Genomic DNA, 15,706 nt, shown 5'->3' with positions numbered 1-15,706 from the left:
GACTCTTTCCTGCGAATCTCCTCGCTTATAATCAAGTCTCTGACATCATCAAACCTAAGTTTTTCTTTCCCTGCTGAAGCACTTAGGGCAGTAACCGTGCCGCTCCAACTCTCTGGTAAAGAAGATAACAGAATTAGGGCTAATACCTCTTCATCGAAATCAATATCTACAGAACTTAATTGAGTGATTGTCATATTAAAATCATTCAGGTGCGTCGCCACTGCTATATTCTCCGTCATCTGCAGATTAAACAGTCGCCGCATCAGATGAACTTTATTTACCGTGGAAGGCTTCTCATACAACGAACTCAAGATCTCCAACATCTCCTTCGTGGTCTTTGCCTTCACCGTGTGGTGCCCCACGTTTCTGGACAGCGACAGGCGAATCACGCTCATCGCTTTTCTGTCCAACAGCTTCCACTCTTCATCATACATATCCTCCGGCTGCTCACCCAAAGGCTGGTACAAATCTTTACCGTACAGGTAATCCTCGATCTGCATCTTCTAGAAACCGAAATCCGAACCATCGAATTTCTCCACAGGGGTTTTTCCGTCTCCCATCGTAATTACCCTCGCTCTGATACCAGTTGTTAGGAATGATTGAAATTACGATAAACGAAAAATAAGCAAACATACAAGAATTGTTTACCCAATTCGCCACTCGATTAGAATGACTACGTCTGGGGGCACTACCAAGCCAGGATATTTCACTATAATGAATAAGATACAGATTACAGAGAAAGAGGTTACATTTACCCAGTTGGATCGCTGCAATTAGGCCAATCGCTTCAGCTGGGCCTATATATATTAGTCTCCATAAGCCCAACATCGCTTTCCTCCATTATTACTTATTGACTATAGCTGCGGTGGAAGAACAATAAATTGGAAAAATATGAAACGTTTGCTAGTAAATAATGCATATATTATAGTCATCCGAAAGAATTATTTAAGAATGCAAAATACATCATAAATGTAAAACATGTGTCTCTTCGAATCCCCCAACCCTTCCATCATTGGGCATACATAGAGTAATAACTATATTTGTTTTGGAACTTGGAATTTGAATAGACGAGAAGGTTTAGTGGGAAATTATAATCAATAATTAATGTTTCTAACAAAAAATAATTATATTTAATGACAAGTTGCAACTTGTACATGTTATATTTGCAGTACATATTTAATGTAAAAAATGTTTAAAATTTACTCCTCTGTCTTGGTAAAATACCTAAAAAAACATTATTTTGTAGATGACAATTATAGACACCTTAATATGATTTATACAGACAATCTGGCACGATTGACATTGATTGTTTCACCCGTATTTTAATTTGGGTCATTTTCATAATTAATTATTTAATTCAGCCTTGATATCTGACGGAATTTCCTTCACTGGAATGCTTCCATGTGAGGCGCTATTGGATTCGTCGGGGACACTCCGATACTTAAGTTACAGATTGGTTTGATTATCTACTTTTCACATTATGTTTATAATTTAATATATTATAACTAAATTTACACTTGAAACCTAGGATTAAATTTGACCTTATCCTTTTAATTTGGATATAAACAAAATAAAATATAAAAATATAGTAAAAAGGACACCGCATAAAGTTAGATTTCCCAAAGTTAGGTATTCCCCTTTTATGCCTTTTCTATAAATCCAATGCACAGTTCGATTAGAATCGGCGGCGGCGCTGAACTCCAGCTTTATGAAATTTTAGGTTCCCATTGAGTCTCCCGACCGTCAATTTTCAGGTAAAACTTCTTCTCTTTGCGTTGTCTTTTCTTACGATTTCCAATTAGCTATTCATTTATGGGATAAGATACCAAAATAGGCCTAAGGTTTTTTGGGAAGTACAAATTTAGGTTCAACGTTCAAAATAGCACCAATACAGGCTTAAGGTTTACAACATAGCATCAATTTAGGCCTCAAGTACAAAATAGCACCAATATAGGTTTAATGTTTACAAAATAATACAAATTTAAGCTTAACGTTTAAAAAATATATCCAATTTAAACTAAATGTCACAATTAAATTAACCATATTATATTTTTTTTCCTAGTAACTTTATATGTTATCTTTTTGTTTAGTTCTATTTTCTTATTTGTTATAATACAATTAATTAGTTTTCTTGTCTATTAAAATCTTATATTTGTTTTTCATAAACCATTCCATGACTCCTAAATTTCATTACTCATTAATATTTGTAACGTTCACGAGGTAATATGATTTGTAACGTTTAAGAGGTAATATTATTTTCTCTTTACTACTGTTGTAGTTAGATATTACAATCGACGATTATATAAAAGTTTCTGTCACGGAAAGATTTGGTGCGAGTTAATTATTAAATTGTCCGTCTGAACTTTTATATATTAAAAATAATGATAATGTAAAAAATTGAAAAGAAAAATTTATACGGATAGACTCCTAGCAGTGTCACGAGTCTAACTGAATCTCCTGTCGGAATTAGCGATATCAGTTTAGTTTACACATTACAATTTCGGTGACAAACGAGAATAGTCCGATAAAAATGTTTGGTTTAAAATTTAGTTTTAAGTTATTTGAATAATATTTAAGTGACTTAAAATTGCCGAGTTAAAATAAATTATAAATTAGAAGGACTAATATCAATATTTGTTAAATAGAGTCTATATAAATTTGAATATAAAATTAGGACTAATATCAATACTCTTAGTAGTTTAACATGGTTTAACGAGTCTAATAGTTCTAATTAATTATTCAGTTTAGAATTTTGTTTTGGTGACCGAAAATAGTCCAATAAAAATATTTACTTCTAAACGATATTAAATTTTATCGATAGAATATTTTGAACTATTTGATTTTTGGAATTTGATTAAATTATGAATTGATGATTTTATATAAATTTTTACCAATTTTAATTATATTAAAATATTCATTGATTTTAATGATTGTGATTATTTTTGTGAAAATAGTTAATTGAAGTCAAGTGGTTTTATGGTCATGGAATAAATTGGAAGTTTGATTGTGAAAAGAGATTTGATCATATTGTGATTTTATGATTTTTATATCCATCTAGAGTAATTCGGATTGATGGTTTTGATATTTGAAGATAGTGTTCAGTGAGGAATATGACTTATAACATCCAGATATTATTTACAGGACTAAAAAAGCAATTGACCAAACGACCGCGTATTAAGACGATCGGGAAAGCTATGGCGTATCAAGCAAGTCACCTGGATGGCGAATCACATGGATTCCTCCATACGCTATCCGTAGTCAAACATACGGGAGACCCGCCATCTCATCTCGATCCGCCCCTTGAACGGCTGAGCCAATTTCCGATAAAGGCAACTAATAACTCATTAATGAGCTAACGGTCATACTTGAATAAGATCAATAACCGCTATTAATGAGGCATTAATGGAGACTTTCTAGTTACCAAGAGTTATAACTACATGACTATAAATAACTTGCATCCTAAGCTCTTGAGGTACACATTCACGTTATCCTTAACCATTCCTTGTGCTTACAGTTTATTCTACTACATTATACTGACTTTAGCATCGGAGCTTCCCCCGCCGAACCCAACGGCGCCCCCCGCAGGGAAGATCACCGATCAAGAATTCACCACCAGTCATCAATTAGTGCGGTGAATGTGGAAGTTCTAATCCAAAAAGGTCTTAGTTCACAATCACAAAAATGGCAAGTGGAGGGTCTAACCTCTCAACTGGAACAACACCACCGTCAATACCAATTTCAGTCAATAATCCCCAAACAAGAATTGGCCGGATTGATCCTGATGCACCAATTATTCACGATGAAAGGGAAATGTTGCCAGATTCTTTCATGGCAGTTTGTGCAGGAGCTGTGGGAAACATCTATGGACCAGTTACAGCGGATCGATTGAGGACCTATTTGGAGAATCCCGTTGTAGGTAGACCCACAACAGGGATTGTCCCCCCTCTGAACCACCGCCCGCCTAGGCCGAGTACATCAGCATGGCAAGCAGCCTTTTTCAGGCCAAGAGCTCATCTCGATTCGGCATTCTTGCCCTCTCAACCTACGGATTCAGTGGTCACCAATCCAGGCGAAGGTATAGCAGCGGAAATATAAAATTTTTAACCTATTTCCATTTAACCACAAGATCCGTTAACCGTTATTTCATATAAAGAAGGATAAGAAGAAATACCTTTTAGAAGTTCTATCTACCGTTGCAAACGAAGTGCCCACAACTTCAAAAGAGATAGAAACTGTCTACCAATCTGCCCCTATCCGAAACAGACCTTCCAGACCTCCGAATGACAATCCCTTCGGTGGAAACGTGGAAGAATATGTCTAGAAGCTCTTGTCCAAAAATCGCGACGATCCGACGGTTTAATCTCCGGGAATCCGTGAAATCGTGAACTGACCTAATGTAGGAGTAGTAAAACGAATTTCTCCCTTTTGTTTGTTTTTCTTCTTCGAGTTCCCAAACACGAAATAAAACACGGGAAGATTAATTTAGAATCAACCGTTGAATAGCAACCAAAGTAGATTGTCTCTAATTAATCAACACAAGATCAAGGATAAAAGAAATAGATGAAAAATTAATTGATCAAACGAAGCCGTAGAGAAATCTCGTCCTCGAACTAGGGGTGTCGAATTTTCTCTCTCTTGGACTAGGTGAATTTCGAAAATCACAAGTAGGGTATGGCTTTCTTGGATTTCGAAAATCTCAATGGAAGGGGTATTTATAATCTCTTGTATCTAATCCCTAGTTAGATAGAATTAGGTTACTGAATAGGAATTCCATTCGGAATAGAATTCCTAATTATTATCTCACTATATATCTAATATATTAAGGATAATAATAATAACCTTATTGGATAATAATATGAGTATATTAATCTGATTAAAACTCCTAACTTAATTATCTCTTAATTAATTTAATTCATATTCCTAATCTAATTAGGATTAACAAAATCAAATTAATTATTCATGTATATCACTACATGAATTTCGACCCCCTTATGTCCATGGGCCTTATTGGGCTCAATTGGGCTTCTATCAATTAATTAACATCTATCTCTCTTTTAGGTTCCAAGTCTTATGTGTGATCCCATTAGGTTCTTATTGCTTCTAGCCGTATGCAACGTTATTAAATTAATTTTCAAAGAATTATATTTAATCTTTACATAACGGAATGATGTACAGAGTATGTGATTAGCAAGTCCATAATCATTCCCCCAGAGCTATAAGAAGACAGGTTGATTCTGTCGTTAACCTTTCCGTATTAGTTACAGTATAATTCGATCCTTTATCAACTACATCCTTGAACTGAATCTTATGACTATGGGTGATGTCAAGTCACATATAGCGAGACATTCGTTTTACTTGTACAGGCCGAGTCAACTCAAAAAGATAGGTTAAGTGAAATCTGTATTTCTTACTCTTAAGCTATCACCTTGCAAGGATTTAGAGTCGAGTCTTCCACAAGCGATCCATGGATGTATCTCCCATTTATCGGGAGTGATAAATGCTCAATCCAATATATAACGACTCCGCAATTACTTAATGTGATACCCAACGTCTACTGTTCACACCCCAGAGTCATCTATGTTAAGGATCATGTTACACCAGAGTCAAAGCATCACATTCCGTAATCCAGAATACCAATTAATATTCCTTTGAGTCTGAGGATTAGTTATACCTATTAATACCAATGAGATGAACATGTGACAAGGATGAATCTACCCATCCTGTTATCTCAAATCGGATCCCCAATCCTAATGAACAACGTTTCATCGGATCTATGTAACTGTCCAGATATCTGTATATATGAAGCTTGTGAGATCAGCTTTCTGTCGGACAGAAGACATTGTTACATACAAGTCTCAACAGTGATATGTCAATCCCAAACATATCACTTGACTTGGGGTGGTTTTAAGTTTATCAGTTTACTATAAAGTTTTGTCTCACTTCATGCTTGTATGAACACTTTATAATCACTTTAAATAAACTTACGGATTTCCTTTTATTAAACTTTATTTAGTGCTTAAAAGGGATTGCCTTTATATAGTTATAAAACATATATCTCTTTAAACAAATGATATAAAGAACAATTCATTTACATTAAGTTTGTATCCTAGAACAATTGTCTATAGGACACTAAACCCCAACATACTCCCACTTGGACTAAAGCCAATTGTTTCTAAAACTTATCCCAGTAGAAGTTAAATGACGATCATGTATTCTCTGGGTTAAAGGCTTTGTCAACGGATCTGCAACGTTGTCCTCTGTAGGTACTCTTTCTATTCTCACATCTCCTCTAGCCACAATCTCTCTAATGATGTGGTATCGCTTAAGGTAATGTGATGTAGGGTGAAATCGACTGAGGATTTTAATCTTAAATCCACAAAGAATGCAATCTTCTCAAGCTATACTTGAAGGTTGAGTTAACCCAAAGGATAGAAATCCAAGCTCTCAAGGAGGCTATAAGTTTAATTCTTCAAAAGTTGAGAACATTACAAAATATGGGAGTTTAAATACTATCCCTCAAATCAAAGAGAAAGACCCAAAAGCCTATGAATAGGGTTTTGGTTAACACTTGGCTAAGAGGGTAAAATAGGGAGAATGGTAGTCTAGTAAATAAGTCATAGTGGCAATACAGTAAATAAGGTGTCACAGAAATGGTCCCCCAATGTAAGAACTTGGAGGAGAAGTAGTCTCCAGGTCATGATACGCCCCGCGTATCGGATCTTACGCCCCGCGTGAAAAGGCTCCTGGACTTCAGGAGGTTGGCTCGAGTTCAGTACGCGAGGCGTCCTGCGGAATACGCCCCGCGTTAGAAAGCTCCTGACTTGGTTGCTCGGTGTCACGCGAGGCGTCCTGTGGACCAAGCCCCACGTTATGAGGTTCCAGGAACTGGCAGACCAGCGGAGTGGAATCTACGCGAGGCGTCCAAGGGTTGCGCCCTGCGTGTTTAACCTCCTGGAACTTTTCTTGCTTCATGTGACCAATCACGCCCCGCGTGGCAAAGGATGCGCCCCGCGTCACCAACTGACCTGGTCTTTCATCCAAGACCACCATTCCCACGCCTTGCGTCAGGTTGGACACGCCCCGCGTGTTCTCTATTTTGGGTCGTTCCTTGCTCTCTTTGAGTGGGTTCTCCCGGGTGGCCTCTAGTAGTTCCGGACTCGGGCTTAGGGATAAGATGCCCTCATCATTCTCCCCTTCTTCGAAAGAGTCGGGTCCCGCCTCGGTGACCTTGGTCGGCAACGTTCCCTCCGGCTTCCACAAGCTAAGGTCCTGCACATTAAAAGAAGAAGACATCTTCCCAAGCCAGTTGGGAAGGGTTAGTTGGTAGGCATTGGCACTCATCTTCTTGGTGATTCGAAACGGACCGTACTTCCTCGGCCTCAATTTACTACTAGGGGCGTGCATGAGTCGCTCCTTCCCCAAATACACCATTACTTCATCCCCCACTTTAAATTGCACATCTCTTCGGTGCTCGTCAACTTTGGCCTTGTTCTTACTATTCTTCTTCTCGATACTATTCCGTACTTCTTGGTGCATTAGGTGGTAGTTATTGGCCAAATTCCGGGCTGCCACACTCTTCTCCTCTACCTTCGGAATCTCCCCCAAATCAAGTGAATGGTTAGGGGCCTTGGTGTACACCACTTCGAAGGGTGACTTCCCGGTGGTTGAACTTACGGCTGAGTTATAGGCGAACTCGGCTTGGGCGATCACATAATCCCACATCTTGGGCCGATCTCGGCACTTGCTCCGCAATAGATTTCCCAAAGTCCGATTCACCACCTCGGTTTGTCCATCCGTTTGGGGGTGAGCTGTGGTGCTAAACTTCAAGGTAGTTCCCAAAATAGCCCAAAGAGTTCGCCAAAAGTGGCTAACAAACTTCGTGTCCCGATCCGACACTATACTCTTTGGAACCCCATGTAATCTCACTACCTCCCGAAAGAAGAGCTTAGCAATGGCGGTGGCGTCATTAGTCTTCCGATATGGAATGAAATGAGCCATCTTTGAGAACCTATCCACCACCACGAAGATCGAATCCATTCCCCGTTGGGTCCTTGGCAGCCCCAATACGAAATCCATCGAGAGATCCTCCCAAATAGTTTCCGGAATTGGTAAGTGCATACGTAATCCGGCATTGGTGGTATGCCCCTTGGAGCCTTGACAATTCTCACATCGCTCAACGATATATGCCACATCTTTCCTCATCTTGGGCCAAAAGTACCGAGAACTAACTGCTTCCAAGGTTTTGTCCCTACCAAAATGACCGCCCAACACTCCACCATGTAGCTCTCGGATCACCCTTTCTCGTATAGACGTGTGTGGGAGGCACAGCTGGCTACCCTTCATGAGAAATCCATCCACAAGCTGATATCCACCCTCTTCGGTGCCTGTTCTACACTTCTCCCATTCAATACTAAAGTCGGTGTCATCTTCGTATTCTCCCTTGATGTGCTCAAAATCTGTCAACTCCAATGCCACTGTTTTCATAAGCGCAACCCTCCGGCTCAAAGCATCCGCCACCTTATTCTGTTGACCCGATTTGTGTAGAAGTCGATAAGGAAACTTATCCACAAATGCGGACCACCTAGCATGCATGGAACTTCGGATTTGCTTTTGACTCCCCAAGTACTTAAGGGCTTGGTGATCGGTGTACAGCATGAATTCCTTCCCAATAAGGTAGTGCTCCCACGTCTTGAGAGCCCTCACTACCGCATAGAACTCCTTATTATAAGTGGCCCATTTCTGCCTTGAGTCACATAATTTCTCGCTGAAATACGCTATGGGCCTCTTTTCTTGCATTAACACTCCCCCAACTCCAACGCCACTAGCGTCACACTCCACCTTAAAGAGCTTCTCGAAGTCCGGAAAAGCTAACACCAGAGCGGTACTTAACTTCTCCTTAATCAAGGCAAAACTATTCTCTTGCTCATCTTCCCACTTGAAACCTCTACCCTTCTTCAAGCATTCGGTCATAGGAGCCACGATAGCGCTGAAATTCCGGATGAACCGCCTATAGAACGTAGCCAACCCGTGGAAACTCCTAATATCCCCAACTGTCTTCGGAGTCGGCCACTCCCGGATAGCTCTCACTTTCTCTTCATCCACACGAATCCCACTCCCACCGACCACATACCCAAGGAACACCAAGCTCTCCATCACAAAATCACACTTCTTAGTGTTGGCAAAGAGTTGGTTTTCCCGGAGCAAGGTTAATACTGTTCTCAAGTGCTCTACATTCTCTTCTAGGGTCTTACTATGGATGAGGATATCATCAAAGTAGACCACCACAAACTTCCCAATCACCGGATGCAACACTTGGTTCATCAATCTCATGAAAGTACTCGGTGCATTGGTCATCCCGAATGGCATCACTAGCCACTCATATAGCCCATCCCGCGTCTTAAACGCCGTCTTCCATTCATCTCCTGCCTTGATTCGGATTTGGTGATATCCACTCCTCAAGTCGATCTTCGAAAAGACCTTGGAGCCACTCAACTGATCGAGCATATCATCAAGTCGGGGAATCGGGAACTTGTATCGGATTGTAATCTTATTGATGGCTTGGCTATCCACACACATTCTCCACGACCCATCCTTTTTGGGTGTCAACAAAGCCGGCACAGCACATGGGCTCATGCTTTCCCTAACATACCCCATCTTAATCAACTCATCCACCTTCTCCTTCATTACCTCACTCTCCTTGGGACTCATCCGGTAGTGGGGAAGACTAGGCAAGCTAGCTCCCGACACTAGATCAATGTGGTGTTGGATGTCCCGTAGGGGTGGTAATCCATCCGGTAACTCTTCCAGGAAGACATCTCGGAATTCATTGAGTAATCTCCCCACTTCCTCCGGAACCTCTTCAGTTTCACTCCCCACACTTTTGGTCGGTGGGCTCGCCTTCACCATCACTACATAAACCGTTTGACTTTCCTCACACTCGTTAATAAACGCCTTGTGAGTTGGGCAAACGATCAAGGTAGATTTCCCTTTATCTGTGGGCTCCCCCGATAGAGGGGTTAGAACATATCTGATGCCGTCCTTCATAAAACGATAGGTGTTCTTTCTCCCGGCATGGGTGGCGTCTCTATCAAATTGCCACGGACGTCCCAACAGTAAATGACACGCATCCATCTCCACCACATGACAATAAACCTCATCCCGGTACTCCCCTATCTCAAGAGGGACCTTACATCTTTGAGTGACCTTCATTGCTCCGACATCCTTGATCCACCCCACACTATACGGACTAGGGTGCGCCTCAAGCTCCAATCCAAACCTCTTGGCAGCGGTATCACTAATAATGTTCTCTTGGCTCCCACTATCAATGATCACATTGCACTTCACCCCTTGCACTAGACATCGGGTTCGGAACAATTGGTGTCGTTGATCCGAAGCTATTCGACTTGAGACTAGGAGCCTCCTCACTACGTGTATGGCATGGCCCCCATCATACTCTTCCCCATACTCATCCTCAACGGGATCACAACAAACATCCCCCTCGTCATCATAGTCCTCGTCATCCTCATACCGCTCAACCATATTGGCACTTCTTCTCTTGGGGCACTCGTTGGAACGGTGGCCCGGCTCGTTGCATCGAAAGCACTTGAATGGAGCCAGTTTAGCATAAGGGTTGTTACCCCTAGGGGGTTGTGTCGCCTTAAAAGGCCTCACATCTCCGCTAGGTGCTCTTCCCGTACTTGGCGCTTTGGGGTCGCTTGAACTTGCGATTCCTTTACCCTTATCAATCCCCTTGGGAGCTCCTCTCCCTCCATAGGTACTCTCGGTTCCAGCCCTTCTATAACCTTCTCGACCCCTCAAACTCAGTTGTGCTTCGGCCTTCAATGCCAAGTTACGAGCATCTTGCACCCGAATGACCATTTGCGTCCCAATTCGATCTTGGATGTTGTACCTCAATCCTTCAAGATACCTTGAAGTCTTTTGGCTTTCAGTTTCCGACAAGTTAGCCCTTGCCGAAAGCCGCAAGAACTCTGAGGTGTACTCCTGCACACTTCTAGCGCCTTGAGAACAATTCCGATAGGAACTGTAGATGTACTGCTCATAATCGGGTGGTAGAAACCGTTCCCGCAACATCGACTTCATCCTCAACCAAGACCTAATCGGTTCCCTTCCTCCTCTTCTTCTCCCTTCCTTAACATTATCCCACCAAACTGACGCTCCTCCTTTCAATCGGTAAGCAACTAGACGAACCTTCCTATCTTCCGGTATTCCCGAATAATCAAAGAACCGCTCCACTTCTAGCAGCCAATCAAGGAAGCCCTCTATATCAAGTTCTCCCCCAAATGAAGGTAAGTCCACTTTCAGTTTGAAAGCGTCATCCCGCTCAAAGTTACCACCACACTCCCTTCTCATATTCGGCTCTCTAACATATCCGCCTCTCCCATTACCTCGGCCTTCATACGGATCATTCAAACCCACATTTTCTCTCTCGCTACCACCTATAACATCATTATGCACAATATCCATATTCCCGGCACGCACATGCGCGGGACCAACAACATCATTCACATGCACATCATGTCTAGGCCTACCATTCATGGCATTTTCATCAATTCTAATCCCCATATTCCTAGCAATCCTAGGCATATCATAATCATCAAAGAACTCCCCATCACTATCACTATCCACATTTCTAATGGTTATGGGATTAGTCCGCCTTACCTTTTGAACCCGAGGGTCCATCACTTGTGGTGCATAGGTTATCCGTGGTGGTGGTGTTGGTTGCCTTTCAAGTAGACGGTGGGTTTGTTCTTCTTGTCTCCGATGAGGCTCTCCGGCGGGTTGGATTTGACTATTCCGAAACTCAAGAATAAGTCTCTCCGTATCTAGACGTCTTTCTCTTCGTTCCGTTTCTTGCCTCTCTTCCAACTCACTCATCTTGTCATTTATGGCTTTCAAGCTTGATTCTAGAGCTTCAAGCCTTTGTTCTTGAGTTCCAATGGTGTCGGTGGTGATACGTGGTTGAACCATCTCCGAGAAGAAGTCTTCGATCAAGGAAAACGACTCGGCTCTGATACCAACTAATGTAGGGTGAAATCGACTGAGGATTTTAATCTTAAATCCACAAAGAATGCAATCTTCTCAAGCTATACTTGAAGGTTGAGTTAACCCAAAGGATAGAAATCCAAGCTCTCAAGGAGGCTATAAGTTTAATTCTTCAAAAGTTGAGAACATTACAAAATATGGGAGTTTAAATACTATCCCTCAAATCAAAGAGAAAGACCCAAAAGCCTATGAATAGGGTTTTGGTTAACACTTGGCTAAGAGGGTAAAATAGGGAGAATGGTAGTCTAGTAAATAACTCATAGTGGCAATACAGTAAATAAGGTGTCACAGAAATGGTCCCCCAATGTAAGAACTTGGAGGAGAAGTAGTCTCCAGGTCATGATACGCCCCGCGTATCGGATCTTACGCCCCGCGTGAAAAGGCTCCTGGACTTCAGGAGGTTGGCTCGAGTTCAGTACGCGAGGCGTCCTGCGGAATACGCCCCGCGTTAGAAAGCTTCTGACTTGGTTGCTCGGTGTCACTCGAGGCGTCCTGTGGACCACGCCCCGCGTTATGAGGTTCCAGGAACTGGCAGACCAGCGGAGTGGAATCTACGCGGGGCGTCCAAGGGTTGCGCCCTGCGTGTTTAACCTCCTGGAACTTTTCTTGCTTCATGTGACCAATCACGCCCCGCGTGGCAAAGGATGCGCCCCGTGTCACCAACTGACCTGGTCTTTCATCCAAGACCACCATTCCCACGCCTTGCGTCAGGTTGGACACGCCCCGCGTGTTCTCTGTTTTGGGTCGTTCCTTGCTCTCTTTGAGTGGGTTCTCCCGGGTGGCCTCTAGTAGTTCCGGACTCGGGCTTAGGGATAAGATGCCCTCATCATAATGCTTGGATGCATTATGAGACCGTGGTTCCTTTGCTTGCGCAATGGCTCCATTTTTATCACAGTACAGTGTAATGGGATTGACAATGTCAGGCACCACACCTAGTTCTGTAATGAACTTTCTAATCCAAACCGCTTCCTTTGCTGCTTCCGCAGCTGCGATATACTCTGAATCAGTCGTAGAGAAAGCTACGCTTCCTTGCTTGGAACTCTTCCAACTGACCGTGCCCCCATTCAAGATAAACAGGTATCCTGATTGGGATTTATAATCATTCTCATCTGTGAGATGACTTGCGTCTGAAAATCCTTCTATTTTCAGATCACATTCTCCGTACACTAGGAACATATCTTTAGTTCTTCTCAAGTACTTAAGAATGTTCTTGACAGCAATCCAATGCTCGTCTCCCAGATTCCCTTGGTAACGACTCGTTACAGATAACACGAACGCTACGTCAGGTCTAGTGCATAGCAATCGAACCGATTGCGCTAGCGTACGGGACTACAGCCATGCGTCGTTTATCATCATCGGTTTTAGGACATTGATGATTGTTTAACTTTACTCCATGTAACATGGGTAAGTTACCTTGTTTCGATTCAAGCATGCTAAACCGGTTTAGCACCTTTTCAATGTATGTAGCCTGTGAAAGACCAAGCAGTCTTCTCGATCTATCTCTATAGATCTTTATACCAAGTATATAAGCTGCTTCACCAAGGTCTTTCATTCAGAAGTTACCGGATAACCATACTTTCACTGACTGTAAGAGAGCAACGTCATTTCCCATTAATAATATATCGTCCACATATAGTATGAGAAATGCTATAGAGCTCTCACTTGCTTTCTTGTAAATGCAAGCGTCTTCGCAATTTTGTTCAAAACCAAATTGTTTTATGGTTTCGTCAAAACGCTTATTCCAGCTTCTAGATGCTTGCTTGAGTCCATAAATGGATCTCTGAATTTTGCAAACTTTATTTGCATCCTTCGATATGAAACCTTCAGGCTGCATCATATATACATCCTCAAGCAGGTTTCTGTTTAGGAAAGCTGTTTTCACATCCATTTGCCAAATCTCATAATCGTAGTGAGCGGCAATTGCAAGCATGATTCCATACTTGGTTAGTATACATGGAATCCATTTCAGAATCCATGGCCTCAAGCCATGCTTTAGAATCTGGACTAGTAAGAGCCTCTTCGTAGTTTTCGGGTTCGTCGTCTAACATGGGAACCTCATTATCATCTCCCACTAGAAAACCATATCTAATTGGGAGTTCACGAACTCTTTGTGATCTACGAATAGGTGGCACTAGAGTCTCATCTAATGGGACTCCTTCGGGTACCTCAACCGCCTCTGTTGTTTCAGTCGGTGTTTCTTCTTCTTGAACTTCGTCAAGTTCAATCATGCTTCCCTTTTGTGTTTCTTCGAGAAACTCTTTCTCTAAGAAGGTTGCGTGCTTGGATATGATTACTTTCTGATCATCTGGATGATAAAAGTAATATCCCATAGTTTCCTTAGGGTATCCAATGAAGAAACATTTATCAGATTTCGAATCTAGTTTGTCGGACACAATGCGTTTGACAAAGGCTGAACAACCCCATATTCTCATAAATGAAAACACGGGTTTCCTACCAACGAACAATTCATATGGTGTGGAACTAGCGGATTTAGTTGGTACTCGATTTAGGGTGAAGAGGGCAGTTTCTAAGGCATAGCCCCAGAACGTCTTTGGAAGTAAGGCCATGCTCATCATGGATCGTACCATATCTAATAGGGTACGATTTCTCCTCTCGGACACACCATTGTGTTGTGGTGTATAGGGAGGTGTCCATTGTGAGCATATCCCACATTCAGTTAGATAATTCAGAAAATCATCTGAAAGATATTCGCCACCTCGATCAGATCGAAGCGTCTTTATTTTCTTTCCTAATTGATTTTCTACTTCATTCTTGAAGCATTTGAATTTCTCAAAAGCTTCTGACTTGTGCTTCATCAAGTAGATGTAACCATATCGGGTATGGTCATCTATGAAGCTTATGAAGAATCTGAATCCTCCTCTTGCTTGGACTGACATAGGACCACATACATCTGAATGAATGAGTCCTAGAGTGTCTGATACACGCTCACCTTTATTGCTAAAGGGTGTCTTTGTCATTTTACCTTTTAAACATGATTCGCATGTTTCCAATGATTCGGGATCGATTGGATCTATAAGCCCATCTGAATGTAGCTTTAGCATGCGTCTCTTGTTTATGTGGCCTAAACGACGATGCCACAAGTAAGTTGAATTATCTAGCTTATGTCTTTTGGTATCAATTGCAAAAGCAGGAATTTTGTTATCTAACACATAAATCCCATTTTGTGAAATTCCTGAAAAATAAAAGATCGAATCTTTATAAAAATTGCAACTCTTGTCTTTTATTGAAATATGAAAACCGTCGTCAACAAGACGGCTAATTAGAAATAATATTTCTAGATATTCCTGGAATATCCTCAGGCTGCATCCGGTATCAAGTACCAAAAGATTCAGACTGTGAAATTTCAATATAAAACATACCAGATGTTGAAGTCCCAGCTTCTTCCCCTTTTGAGGAAGGCTAGGTACACCAACAGTTTCTTTTCCAATGCCCGTCTTTACCACAGAAGTGGCACTCTTCTTTGGGCTTCTTCACTTCCTTTCCCCTAGCTTTGTAGGGCACGACTTTCTTACCTTTCTTGGGATAATTAGGATTGGGATAGCTCCCTTTCCTTTTCTTTGATCCCTCAATGACAAAAGCCGGTATGGCTTTGTCTTTCTTCATATTGGGCTCAACTGACTTG

Source organism: Euphorbia lathyris, chromosome 7 (assembly GCF_963576675.1).
Source record: "Euphorbia lathyris chromosome 7, ddEupLath1.1, whole genome shotgun sequence".
NCBI classification, from domain to species: Eukaryota; Viridiplantae; Streptophyta; class Magnoliopsida; order Malpighiales; family Euphorbiaceae; genus Euphorbia; species Euphorbia lathyris.
The sequence above is the reverse complement of the archived record's forward strand: the minus strand, read 5'-3'. Positions refer to the sequence as shown.